The sequence below is a fragment of the Tenrec ecaudatus genome, chromosome 6, assembly GCF_050624435.1.
Source record: "Tenrec ecaudatus isolate mTenEca1 chromosome 6, mTenEca1.hap1, whole genome shotgun sequence".
In the NCBI taxonomy this organism is placed as follows: Eukaryota; Metazoa; Chordata; class Mammalia; order Afrosoricida; family Tenrecidae; genus Tenrec; species Tenrec ecaudatus.
The window spans coordinates 682,040-695,487 of record NC_134535.1 but is presented as its reverse complement, the minus strand read 5'-3'; the positions used below and the strand labels follow the sequence as shown (position 1 = coordinate 695,487).

General features: G+C 46.1%; 1 protein-coding gene and 1 pseudogene across 1 annotated transcript in view; both read left to right on the top strand.

The window, feature by feature from the left end:
• The window catches only part of PPP6R2 (protein phosphatase 6 regulatory subunit 2), a 61,597-nt gene that overhangs the window by 842 nt on the left and 47,307 nt on the right, over nucleotides 1-13,448 (top strand). The window contains exons 2-3 of the mRNA XM_075553440.1: nucleotides 3,433-3,532; nucleotides 9,630-9,821. The gene's annotated coding sequence lies outside the window, so the exon portion shown is untranslated. The remainder of the gene's footprint in view (nucleotides 1-3,432; nucleotides 3,533-9,629; nucleotides 9,822-13,448) is intronic.
• LOC142450673 (large ribosomal subunit protein uL10 pseudogene) lies at nucleotides 7,220-8,636 on the top strand (annotated as a pseudogene).

Below are 13,448 nucleotides of genomic sequence, written 5' to 3'. Positions count from 1 at the left end.
CTCCCCCTGGGTCAAGGACCCTCCTGTGTCAGTGACGCCCATAGTCATTGGTTCATGCCCCCTTGTTTGTGAGCCCCTTCCAGCACCAGTGACCCGCCTAGGTCAGCGACTCCTCATTGCCATTCCCTGGCCCCCTCCCTGTCAGTAGTCTCACATCAGGCCCCCCCTGCATCAGTGACCCTCAAGGGCTTTGCCTCCCACATCAGTGACCCCTCATGCCCTGTGTAGCGTCCTGGTTTGCCCTGTGTAGTGCCACCTACCAGTGACTCTGCTTGTCATGTCTCTGTCAGTGTTCTCTACCTATCAATGTTCTCTGTGTTAGTGCTTCCCCACATCAGCCTTCCACATCATCGTGTCTCCATGTCAGTGTGTCAGTGCCCCCACATTTCAGGGTCTCCCGTGTTAGAGCTCCCCACTGCTCCTCTTCTGCCAGTCAGTGTGTGGCACTCTTCACTTGCCTACCAGTGTCCCCTGCTTTTCCCCCTTTGTCTAGTCACTGTCCCCTCTTTCTGGAGCTCCAATTCTACTCCTGCAGATGCTACCAGTCATCCTCATTCTTCACTTGGTCCAGTCTGTCTGCTTCCCACTTGCTGACCATGCCCATCATCCCTTTATTCACACTTATTTCCTTCCCTGTGCACTTTACTGGTTCCCGGTGTGGCCTCTCCCAACAATCACTGTGCTGTCTTCCACCTGCACCCCACCTGCCATGTGTGTTCTTACCTCCTGTGTTAGCACAGCCCCACTTGCTTGTCCCCACTTGTTACTTACCTCTCCCACCATACCTTTCTCCCCTGCCCTGTCACCACCAGCTTATCCAGTTTTCACTCTGCTTAACCCCTGTCTGTCACTGCACCCTTGTTTTGCCACTGTGCCCACCCATCTTATTCTGTGCTCTGCCATTCTTTTATCCCACCTGTGTACCTGCTGCCCCCTAGGGTGTTTCCCTGCTATGTCCTTGACCCCAGTCTCCTTCTGTCATACACGCCCAGTGTTTCACCTCTTGCTGTCTCTTCCTTTCTGGTGTTGCTTTCTTTCCATTTCTCCATTCCTCATCAGCACAGTAGATTCGGAACTCCAGGAAAGTTCTTTTCACCAGAAGCATGCAGTGAACAACTGCTGAGCTAGGTGCTCTGCCAGGTGCTAAGGGCATAAGAAGGGGACAGGTCAGCTCAATGCTGGACAATGATAAGGAAAGCTGGGGAGATAGAGCCTTCTAGGCAGAGAGGACAGCATGTACAAAGGCCCCAAAATGGAAACAGGCTGGACATCCTTCAGGAATTTAGATAAGACTGATGTGACTATGTTAAGGGGGAGGTAGGTCACCAGGAACCCAGCAGGAGAGCTGCCCTAATTAATGACATTCCTTGTAGGCCTTAGTGAGGATTGGGCCCTGAATCTGAGTTAAGGGGAACTGGGCTGCAGAGTGAGTTGGGAAACATTGCAGTCAGATGGATGGGAGGTGGGTGCCATTGTTCTGGTGGTTTACATCTTGGTGGTTGGCTTGGGGGTGGACCTGATAGGACTTGCTGATAGATGAATATTCAGGGTAGTTTCTAGGCTGATGGAACAGACGGTGGGCAGTAGTTACTGATGAGATGAGGAAGTGGGCTGGAGTGGCTGGTGGAGGAACGTGGAGGTTATTGGAGGTGGGAGATAGAGAGCAAGGCTCTCTCTTGGCTGAAAAAAGTTTGAGAAGTCCAGGGACCATTAGGGAGAAGGTGTCTTGCAGAAGAGTCCAGAGTTCAGAGGTTAAGTCACTCCATAGTCCTAAGGCCGGTCAGCTTGAGGATACACATATTTTTCCTCTATAGCACTTGCAGTGAGCGTCATTTCATCAGAAGACCCTTCTAGTGCCGTGGTTAGGTGCTGTGCAGCTGACTGAAAGGTCAGCGCTTTGAGCCACCGTCCACTCCGCAGGAGAGAGAGAGAGCAGTCTGTTGCCACAAGCTTACAGCCTTGGAAACCTTACGATGAAGTTCTTCTCTATTCTGTTGGGTCACTCTGAGTCAGAATTAACTTGATGGCAATTGTTTTATTTTTTTATTTATTTGGGGTGATGGTGTTGTTATTTCATTTAATTAAAAAATTATTTTATTGGGGCTCGTACAATTCTTATCACAATCCATTTTCCTTTAATTTTCAAAGAAATTAAGTGTGTGTAGTCAAAAAAGTCAGTCTCATTCTCACCTACTTCCTCTTCCAAGACAACCAGTGTTGTCTCCTCTTATGCCCTTTCAAAGAGATCTTTTAAAAGAACCAACACGAACATGTGGGGTGTGTATATGTGTGTTTAGATAGTGTGTTGCAGCTGCCTAGTGCTGCCATAGCAAACTCCACGAGCGGGTGGCTTTAGTTTATCCTCTCACAGTTCAGGAAGCCAGAATTTTCAATTCTGCACGCCAACTCTAGAGAAGGCTTTCTCTCTCTCTCTCTCTCTGGGCCATGAGGAAGGTCTTTTGTCTCACCATTTCTGGACCAGGTATCCCTTGGAGATGTCCAAGTATCTTGGCATCAGTCTTCCCTTGAGTCTTGGAGGTCCTTTGTACCTCATGTCCAAAGGATGAGTTCTTTTCCCATCTCTTTCTTTGTGGTCACTCTGATTTCTGCACTTGTTTAACCTCTTCTCTGTCCCAAAAGAAATGAACTCAAAGCACAACTTAATTTTGTAGATTGTACCCTGCCTCAGTAACAGAACTGCCTCTAATCCTGCCTCATTCACATCCTAGAAGTTAAGATTTACAACATAGAGGATTATTATGTAACAAAGAAGGTGATTGCATCATGGTGTAACCAAGTTGACACATTTCTTTGGAATATAATTCAGGCCATAGTATTCCACCCTTTGGTCTCCTAAATTCATGTCCTTACCACATTCACTTCATCATATCATCCCTAAAATCTCCAAACAAATCCAAGGCCAACATCTGGGGCAAAAAATTCCTCTTCATTTGTGAACCTGTGAAATAAAAAATATATTGCCTGTTTCCAAAGTACAATGGTGGAATAGGCACAAGGCATACATTCCCATTAAAAATAGAAATAAAAGGCACCAAGCAGGTAAAAATAAACAGCGGAATAATTTATATTAATTAGCTCTCAAGGCTTGAAAAGAATCCTCTATTTGCTGAGATCTTCCAAGTAGGGACCCTGCCCTCTGTACCCTTGTCGAAGCCCCTTAGCCCTGTACTGCAGCCCTACCTTCCCGGGCTACGAGGGCAGCAACTCTTCCTGCTTGGCTCTGGGTGGCCCCTTCTAGTACAGGGGCCAGTAACCTTTTGAGACAGAAGAGCCAATTCTGTCCATCTTAACAATTTAAAACTTATTCACGAGTCATAAATATATTTTCACAAATAAATGAAATCACTTTTATCAGAATTAATATCCTTTAAATGAAACTATGCTAGTTTTCATTTTTCAATTTTACTTCAGAGCTGAACATGGCTGGAGAGCTGCAGTTTGCCAACCATGTTCTAGTCCAACTGAGTGGCAACCCTGGGCCCTGGCCGACCCGTTTTCACACTTGAGCAAGGTAGGTCACTCCCCTAGTTTGGGCCTTGACTCCAGCTCCATCCCCCCGGGTACTCGTGAATGGTATTCCATAGTCTGGGACTGAGTTAGTAAATATCTAATTCTGAAATCTAGGGCTTCTAAACTCCTAAACTCCGTGGCCTCTCTCTTTGAGAGCCTGGGGACTGTGCTTCCATGCTTTGAGAGCCCAGAGGTCATGCACTGACCACTTGAGACAGACACGGTCTGTGTCTCATCCTTTCTACAGTTTTTGCTTCCTGCTTCCTTGACCTCTGTGCCCCTTGGTCCCTTGGGCCAGTCTGGCCTCTGGCTTGCTTGGACAAATGTTACAAAACTCTGTAGCTGCACTGCTAAGTGTGAGGAGGCACCCTACTGTGCCAGTAGACCTTGGACTCTGCTCTCACTGTGTGAATCAGCTACGAGTTTCTTGCTTTGGTTCCAGGTTCTGCCACTTGTTGCTGACTGTCAGGTGTTACAGTTTTCCTCACATCCTTCTGAGCCCTCACCAGAATTGCCTTTGATGATTGAGATATTTATTATTGTTAGTTACCTTAAGGCCCTCTAACCCCCAGTTACCCAATTACAAACAGTCTCCATACTCTAGGCATCTGTTTGAGACCTGCACCCCACTCTTTTGGCACCTACCACATTCTGTCTTAGCAATAACAGCCATAACAGAAATACCACAAGTGATAGCTTTCAGAAACATTTATTTTCTCACAGTTTAGGAGTTTAGAAGTCCAAATTCAGGGTCCCAGTTCTAAAAGAAGGATTTCTCTGAGAACTCTTTGTTGGTTCTGAACGAGGGTCTGTGCACCCTGTGGGCCCACTGTCCCTTGGAGGTCTCCATGTGTCTTGCCATCACTCTTCCACTGAATCGAGGTGTCTTTTGATGAGTAGAAAATTTCAACTTTGATGAAGTGAAACTGTATCAGTGTATTTCTTTTCCGGGTAGTATATTTGTCCCAGGGGAATTTTGCCTGCATTAGGGTTGTGAAGACAATGTTTTTTTAATCCTACAAGCTTTATAGTGTTAGCTTTTACATTTAGGGCTTTAAAATTTTTTGAACAGCTTAATTGAAATTAAGAGCCCTGGTGATGTGTGGTTACAAGTTGGGCTGTGATCTGCGAGGTTGGCAGTTCAAAACTACCAGTGATTCTGTGGGAGAAAGACATGGCTTTCTACTCCCATAAACAGTCTCAGAAACTTACAGAGGCAGTTCTGCCCTGTCCTATAGGGCTGCAGTGAGTTAGTATTGACTCAGTGACAGTCGGTTTGCATTGGTTTTATTGAAATAGTGACTTGTATAATTTGAGAAGTGTTTTTAAAAATAATTAAAATTGTTATTTTGTTATTGACAATATACATAGCAAAACTCACCAATTCGTCTTTCTTACATGTACAATTCAGCGCCATTGATGACATCAGCCTCCTTTTCTGATTGGAGTTGATCCTCCTTTGTTAACCTAAACTCACTGCCCCCGAAGAGGCCTGTCTAACCTTTTGAGTTGCTCCTATCAACTTGATCTTCTGTAAAGTTTTTTAAAAAGGACCTAATGCTCACGGCATGTACTGTTGTTTGATTTTGAGAAAACATCAGGGGCTATTTTTGGTGTAAGTTTTCAAGATTATCTCAAGGCAGTAGTTTCCACAATTTGATAAGTTTTGATAAACGTATGTTCCTGTTAAATCAGCATTACAGTCAAGATCGTGATCATATCCCTCCTTCCAAAATGTCTTGTCTTTGGAACCCTTCCCTCTATATTCTTTCCTAGCCTCTCACTCCAAGCAACTACTGACTGACCTCCTTTTTGTGTAATCCCTCTTGTATTAATTTTTGTTTGTGGTGTAAGGAAGGCCATTTCTTCTTTCAATATGTGTATACAATCATTCTAGCATTTTTTGTGGGAAAGATTCTTGTTTCTCCGTGCAGGTGCATTGGGCCTTTGTTGTAGGTTAATTGAACATGTTGGTAGGTTTATTTCTAGGCTTTCTATTAGGTCTATTTATATGCCATGACTCTTGTTAGTGCTGTTGGGTTGGAGCCCAACTCAGAGCACCTCCATGTACATCACAGTCCAACCATTGGGGTCTTTCTGGTTTTCACTGGCTGATTTTTGGTAGTGGCTCCTAGAGCTTTCTTCCTAGTCCGCTGTAATCTGGAAGCTTTGCTGAAAACTTTAGCATCATAGCAACATGCAAGCCTCCATTGACAGGGTGGTGGTGGTTGCTCTTAAGGTACATTGATCAGGACTTGAACCTGGGTCTTTTCTGCACTCTCCTACTTACTGTAAGTTAATGGTAAGCCTTGAAACCAGGTAGTATATATGAAAAAAAATCCAATTTTAGTCCACTTCAAACTCTTGCTGATTTTAGAATAAGCTCTTCAATTTGTACAAAATATGTTGATGGGAGTTTGGTTGGGATTCCTTTGAATCTGCATATCCATTTGAGGAGAATTGCATCATTAGCAAAAATAAGTCTTCTGATCTATGAATGTAGTATACAGCTCCAGTTATTTAGATATACCTTAATTTTTTAAATGGCTGTGATGTAGTTTTCAGCATAGCAGTATACTTTTAATATTCAATTATTAGTTTTGATATTTTTAATGCTATTGTAGTATTTGAAATGTTTTTGGTTATTGTTAGTATCTAAAAATACATTTAATATGTGTATACTGCAAACTTACTTAATTCATTTATTCTCATGTTTGTAGAGTCTTTTGGACTTTCTGCCTACATAAAAATTATTACCTTTGAATAAAGATGGATTTTCCTCTCTTTTTCTGCTTTTTAGCATTGCTAGGACTGCTAAATCAATAATTGTGTGTGTGTGTATCTGTCTGTCTGTCTGTCTGCCTGTGTCTGTGCTTGCACATACCCACATATACTAGGATGCTCTAGAAGTGCTACTGTGTAGAAACACTAGGAATGCTGTAGTACAGGAGGGGAGACTGGTTCTACCGGAAGGAGAGGGTCTGGAGGGCGGACTCTCCACACTTTTGCAGGAGGGAAGGCAGTGGATGTGGTCAGTTTCGATTGGTAGTTGTGATGGAGGGAAGATGAGACCTTTGGCTCTTTCTGTTGAGTTAAGGGGCTGAGGAGATTAGAGATCTGAGAAAAGAACTGTAAAAAAATGGCTGCTTTGTTAACTGTTGCTGTGTAACAAACCATTCCAATGACTGAGTGACTCAGAGGTCTGTGGGATGGCAGTTTGTTGGGGCTCAGTTGGGATGGCTAATTTCTGCTCCTCAAGTTGTCACTTCGCTGACTCTTGTGACTCTTACACGTGTCCTTTGCACAGTGCTTGGGCCCTTCTCTCCATATGTCCTGTCATTCTCAGGGAGGCTGGGTGGGGCTTCTTCACATGTCACAGGACTCTAGGGCAGTGGTTCTCAACTTCCCTAATGCCACTACCCTTTAATACAGTTCCTCATGTTGTGATGACCCCCCCACCCCCAACCGTAACATTATTTTATTTTATTATGTTTTTTCCATAACATTATTTTCATTGCTACTTCATCACTGTCATTTTGCTACTGTGATGAATCGGGCAACTCCTGTGAAAGGGGTCGAGACCCACAGGTTGAGAACTGCTGCTCTAGGGGGACTAGAGTGGAGCCGCAGGCCTGTAGAAACCCAGCTCAGAGCTGCATGTTCGCCACCGCCTCTGGTGTCTACAGCTCATTGACGGCAGCTGAGATTCACGCGGAGGGGAAATGGACTTTGCTTCTTGATTGCAGGTGCTGTAAGAAACTGTGTCCCTTTAAAATTTACCATGGTGCTCTTGCCAGGTGTCCTCTTAGGGTGACAACGTCTTTAAACCTCGAGCGGCAATCCCTGACTCACTGCCGTGATGCCCAGGGAAGACAGGGGGCCTGGAAGTCTAACTGCTTCCTTAAAATAATCCAACTTTTGGATGCTTATCCAAAATGCTTCGTCATGGGAGCAGACGACGTGGGCTCCGAGCAGATGCCGCAGATTCTTGCCTTCTGCGGGCAGGGCGTGGCACTGATGGGCAAGAACACCATGATGTGCAAGGCCATCCAAGGGCACCTGGAGAACAACCTGGCTCTGGAGAAACTATTGCCTCATATCCGACGGAATGTGGGGTTTGTGTTCACCAAGGAGGACCTCACTGAGATCAGGGACATGCTGCTGGCCAACAAGGTGCCTGGTGGCTCCCATGCTGGTGCCATCGCCCTGTGTGAGGTGACTGTGCCGGCTCAGAACACAGGCCTGGGTCCCAAGAAGACCTCCTTCCTCCAGGCTTTGGACATCACCACGAAGCTCTCCAGAGGCACCTTTGAAATCCTGAGTGATGTGCAGCTGATCAAGACTAGAGACAAAGTGGGTACCAGCGAAGTAACCTTGCTGAACATGCTGAACATCTCCCCCTTCTCCTCTGGGCTGATCATCCAGCAGATGTTTGACAATGACAGAATCTACAACCCGGAAGTGCTTGACATCACAGAGGAAGCTCTACACACCTATTTCCTGGAGGGTGTTCCCAATGTTGCCAGTGTCCCTGCAGATTGGCTACCCAACTGTTGCCTCTGTGCTCCATTCAGTCATCAATGGACACAAGTGGGTCTTGACTTTGTCTGTGGAGACTGAGTATACCTTCCTACTGGCTGAAAAGGTCAAGGCCTCCTTGGCCAATCCATCTGCATTTGTGGCCGCTGCCCCTGTGGCTGCCACCACCACTGCTGCTGCTCCTGCTGCTTTGGCCCCAGCCAAACAAGAAGCAAGGGAGGAATCAGACGAGTCGGACGAGGACATGGGATTTGGTCTCTTTGACTAGTCACCAAAAAGCAACCAAAGCAGCCAGCTTTATTTGTGAAACAAGGAAATAAAAAGGCTTAGTTCTCTCAGGGGGAAAAAAAATTACCATGGTGTCTTCCAGAGGGAAGCCAGCATATTAGACCGTAGGTTCGATAGGTTGTAGTTGATGCGCACTTGCAGTTTGTAGTCATTCATTGACAGTGAGTGAAATTCAGGCCAGCGCCCCTCACTTAGGCCTTTTCCACCAATCTCCTCCGTTCCCTGACAAACGATGATACTTACCAGCATTTATTGAGCACTTAGTGTTTGCTAGGCATGTGCTGAGCACTTTATACAGATGGTCTTCTTTTTTTAAAATTCTAAAATTGAGATCTGTCATAAACAATAAAATTATTCATGTAAAGTATACAATTTTGTGGTTCTTAGTATATTGTGCATCTGTCACCACTGTCATTCCAAAACGTCATCCTCAACCAAAAAGAAGGGGAGAGTATTCACTGCTGTGCATTGAACGTGGTACTTCTCTTCTTAGGCCTCATGTTGCCACTCTCACCCCCCACCCTCAGGGGCCTGCTCTGACCTGCACTCAGCCCCTTGCCTGGGCCACCCAGCCCTGTGGCACTCCCTGCTGCTGCCTGCTCTCAGGCACACCAGGCCCTCTTGCTGGTCCCCTTTCCCTCCTCCATGGGTCAGCGCCTGGGAATCTCCTGAGACTGAGGGTGTGGACTTTCCTGTCAGCAGGCCTGGGTCCTGGTGCTGTGACATTGAGGAGAAAGGCCCCGAGGGACCCCAGGGCAGAGCCGGCAGCTTTAGGCTCAGAAGGGGCTCCCAGGTAGCCTGGGTGGTGACAGATGACAGGGTCAAGAGGAACCTGTCTTGAGGGTAGGAGGAGGCCTGAGCATGCCATTTACACTGAAAGGAGGCTTGTTTACATGCACTGGTCCTGGTCCTGCGTTGTGCCTTGTTACTTTCTTAACCACTGAGCTGTGAGTGGCCTGTCTATTCTGTGGCCCTTGTTATGGACTCCTGAGGCTAGCAGAGCAGGAGAGTTGGTCAATGTCAGGCTTGGACAGGCAGGTCTGACTTCCACCTCACAGGGGTTCTCCTTTGGGCTGTTTGGGGTCATTACCTCCTGAAGCTAGACAGGCTCTGACACTGTATTGACCGGTACCCCAGCCTGGCCTGATATGGCTAGCCCAGGACACAGGCTGGTAAATGCCAGGGTCTAGCACTCCTCCAGGCCCTGAGCTTGATCCTTGACCACCTTGAGGGTGTGGCTTCCAGCTTTACTCTGGTGTTGTCCCCGACAGATGGGAGGCTGATCTTCTGGAAGCAGAGCATCCAGCCAGCCTGCCTGCTGGCCTCGTCAGACTGCAATGCTGCAAGTGGAATCGCTTGGCGAGACTGCACGAGAGACCTGCTGATGCCCCCCTGCTGGGATGTCACCAATACTGAGGGAGCAGAAGCCCCAGGAATGTGCAGCCACCCAATACGTGAGCCAGGTGCTTGCCCTGTGGGCTTGCTCTCATGTGAGCCTTCATCGCCTCTGCACTGCCTGGGCCTCCTTTACTGGGTGCCACATCTGACCAGAAGTGTTCAAAAACATTGATGGCTGATACATACAAGTAAACTGAGACTTGGGCAGGCTTCTCGACAACTTCTGAAAGACCCCATGGGGACTGCAGTGGGCTTGATTCTGGACCTGTGTTGTGGTGGACTGCTGGAGAGGGCAGGCCTGCTTGTGGCCACCGTCAAAAACTTTGGTGCCTATCTCAACGAGGGAGCCCCCGGCATCGCTCTGAGTGTGTCCCTCTCCACAGTCCTGCCAGTGACCCAGCCTCCCAAACACCAGGCTCCTGAGAGGGGCACCACCCTTCTTTCTAGCCTCCCATGCAAAGACTGGCCCTGATGGCCCCCCTTCCAGTATCTCCTGCCATTCTTAGACTTCTCCAAACAGTAAAGAAGGGTCAGGTCTGTTCTGATGCCACCTCATTGCCCATGCCTGCACTGCTTTGAACCACTTTGAAGCTGAGCTAGACCTGGGTTTCTTGTTTATCTTGAATGGCACAGTCAGTCCCTAATCTTAAACGTTGAGATACAGGAGGTCTTCAAAAAGTTCATAGGAAAGTGGAGTAGAAAAATCACGGACAATGAGTACAGAAAGAAAATGTTCTAAGATTGATTGTGGTAATGATTGTACAGCTCTTTTCGGTATCATTGAACTGTTTGAATTGTATGCTATGTGCATCATGTGCCTATAAAACTGCGTTTTAAAAATGAGATAATGGAGTTTCCCTAGGAAGTGCTTTGAAGTCTCCTGCATGCTTGTTTAGGTATGTGTTGGGCTGCTTATGGAAAAGTCAGCGGTTCTAAACTGCCATCTGCTCTTTTGGAGAAAGAGGAGCCTTTCTACTCCTGTGAAGAGTTTCAGTCTCAGAAACCCACAGGGGCCATTCTGCCCTGTCCGGTAGGGTCACTGTGAGTCTTCATTGACATGGTGGCAGTGGGAATGAATACACTTGTTTTTAATTTTCTTCTGGCCAGAGGTGGTATTCAGAAACAGTTATGGTTGATTGTTACACATGAGTAAAATGAGGCTTAGGCAGGCTTCACAACTTGCCTGAAGGACCCATGGGGCCAGCAGTGAGCTTAGTTCTGGACCTCTCTTGGGCACTAGGGGCTCCTGTAGAGGGCAGGCCTCCTTAAGGCAGGCAGAGCCAACAGGGCCTGTTCCATGGTCACTTGCTTGGTCGAGCTTGCTGGTTCTTTCAGAGGGATCTGGTACAAGTAGGTAAACCAGAGGTTTTGACCAGTTTTTCCTGATTCAGTCATGACTGACTGTGGAACTGGAATGCACCCATATTGTAAAATGTGGGTTAACTAGAATACCAGAATGGAAAAATTACATTTGAGTTGACATCTGCTAGAAACTTAATCTCTCTCGTGGAAAAAAAAGGCACTGTGCATGTCTCATAGCAACCAGGTCTCCTGCCTGACCCAGTCAGAAACTGGTGCCTGGCTCAACGAGGGAGCCCCCGGCATCGCTCTGAGTGTGTCCCTCTCCACAGTCCTGCCAGTGACCCAGCCTCCCAAACACCAGGCTCCTGAGAGGGGCACCACCCTTCTTTCTAGCCTCCCATGCAAAGACTGGCCCTGATGGCCCCCCTTCCAGTATCTCCTGCCATTCTTAGACTTCTCCAAACAGTAAAGAAGGGTCAGGTCTGTTCTGATGCCACCTCATTGCCCATGCCTGCACTGCTTTGAACCACTTTGAAGCTGAGCTAGACCTGGGTTTCTTGTTTATCTTGAATGGCACAGTCAGTCCCTAATCTTAAACGTTGAGATACAGGAGGTCTTCAAAAAGTTCATAGGAAAGTGGAGTAGAAAAATCACGGACAATGAGTACAGAAAGAAAATGTTCTAAGATTGATTGTGGTAATGATTGTACAGCTCTTTTCGGTATCATTGAACTGTTTGAATTGTATGCTATGTGCATCATGTGCCTATAAAACTGCGTTTTAAAAATGAGATAATGGAGTTTCCCTAGGAAGTGCTTTGAAGTCTCCTGCATGCTTGTTTAGGTATGTGTTGGGCTGCTTATGGAAAGGTCAGCGGTTCTAAACTGCCATCTGCTCTTTTGGAGAAAGAGGAGCCTTTCTACTCCTGTGAAGAGTTTCAGTCTCAGAAACCCACAGGGGCCATTCTGCCCTGTCCGGTAGGGTCACTGTGAGTCTTCATTGACATGGTGGCAGTGAGAATGAATACACTTGTTTTTAATTATTTTTTGACATTAAGGTGGGAATTAACCAATTCTTAATGTCATTTGCTCTTCCACTCATTGTTTTATTGAAGTTATTTGTTACCAAAATTTTACTGAATTAAAAAAAAGCAAAAAAAAATTCTACTGAATTTTGCTACTTAAAAGCAAGATGTTGGTGCTGTGGAGTTGACCCCCACCTCACCATAGGCCCCCATGTACCCCCCTTTTGTAGAGTTGATCTGCTCCCAGGCTTCCCTGGCAGTGACCTTTGGGAGGCAGCTCACCCCTGTTCTCCGGGCAGCCTCTGAATACCACTCAGGGACTTAGAGGACTACTTCCTAAGAAAGTGTTTTTTTAGCATTCGCCTCAAGTTTTATGACCACATCGAAAATTAATTAGATTTACGTATAAGTTCTAGTTTGTGCTCTAAGAATAATGTGTGTAATATGCTCAATCGTTTTGAGTTTTTTAGTTCAACAAAACAGTTGAATTATGAAATGTTGGCTATAACAAAGTACTGTTTTTTATGCTCGAGTTACGTGTACAATGTGGAATGTATTGGGGGAATGTGTGATTTTTATATAGAAATGAAAAAAGGTACACAAAAGTGGGGGAACATTTTGATGACCTACTTTGGGGTGTTTTGTGGCCTGCTGGCTGAGAACCTTGCCAATTTTGTTTCTTCTTCCCTCTCATTTCTGTCCCACTTTTCCATTTTTAAGTTTTTGAAGAATTCTTGCTTTTTTGGTCAAGTGTCTAGAAATCATGCTGCGTCACGCATGAATACTTGGGTTTTTAACTCGCTACCCCACGAAGGAGGTCTGGTGGCACAGCGAGCAAGCACTCAGGTGTTGCCCAGAGGCCGGCAGTTTACATGTACCTTTGGCTCTGCAGGAGAGAAAGCTGAGGATGGGATTATGCAGAGACCACAGCCAGACACCCCCAGGGCAGCTGTTCTGCCCTGCAGGGGCCATTGCCAGGCAGAATGGACTGGGCAGAATACTCCAACTGCCATGTCTTCTTTTTTTTTTAACAGTTTTATTGGCACTTCATCTACATATCATACATTTCAGCAGTTCAGTCATATCAAGAAGGATTGTACAATAATTGCTACAATCGGTTTTAGAACATTTTCTTCTTCCTTGTACTCATTGTTATCCATGTAATTATTTTTTAATTGTGGCAAAGATATCCACAACAAACATTCCCAGTTTAATAACTTCTACATGTATGACTCAGTGCTATTGATTGTACTCTTTGTGTTGTTCTTTTCCAGATTACTCCCCCCCCCAACATAAACTCATCGCCCCCATAGAAAGTCTCTTCCTCCTTCACCCATAGTAACTATAAGTCAAGTTTGGTTTCTTTT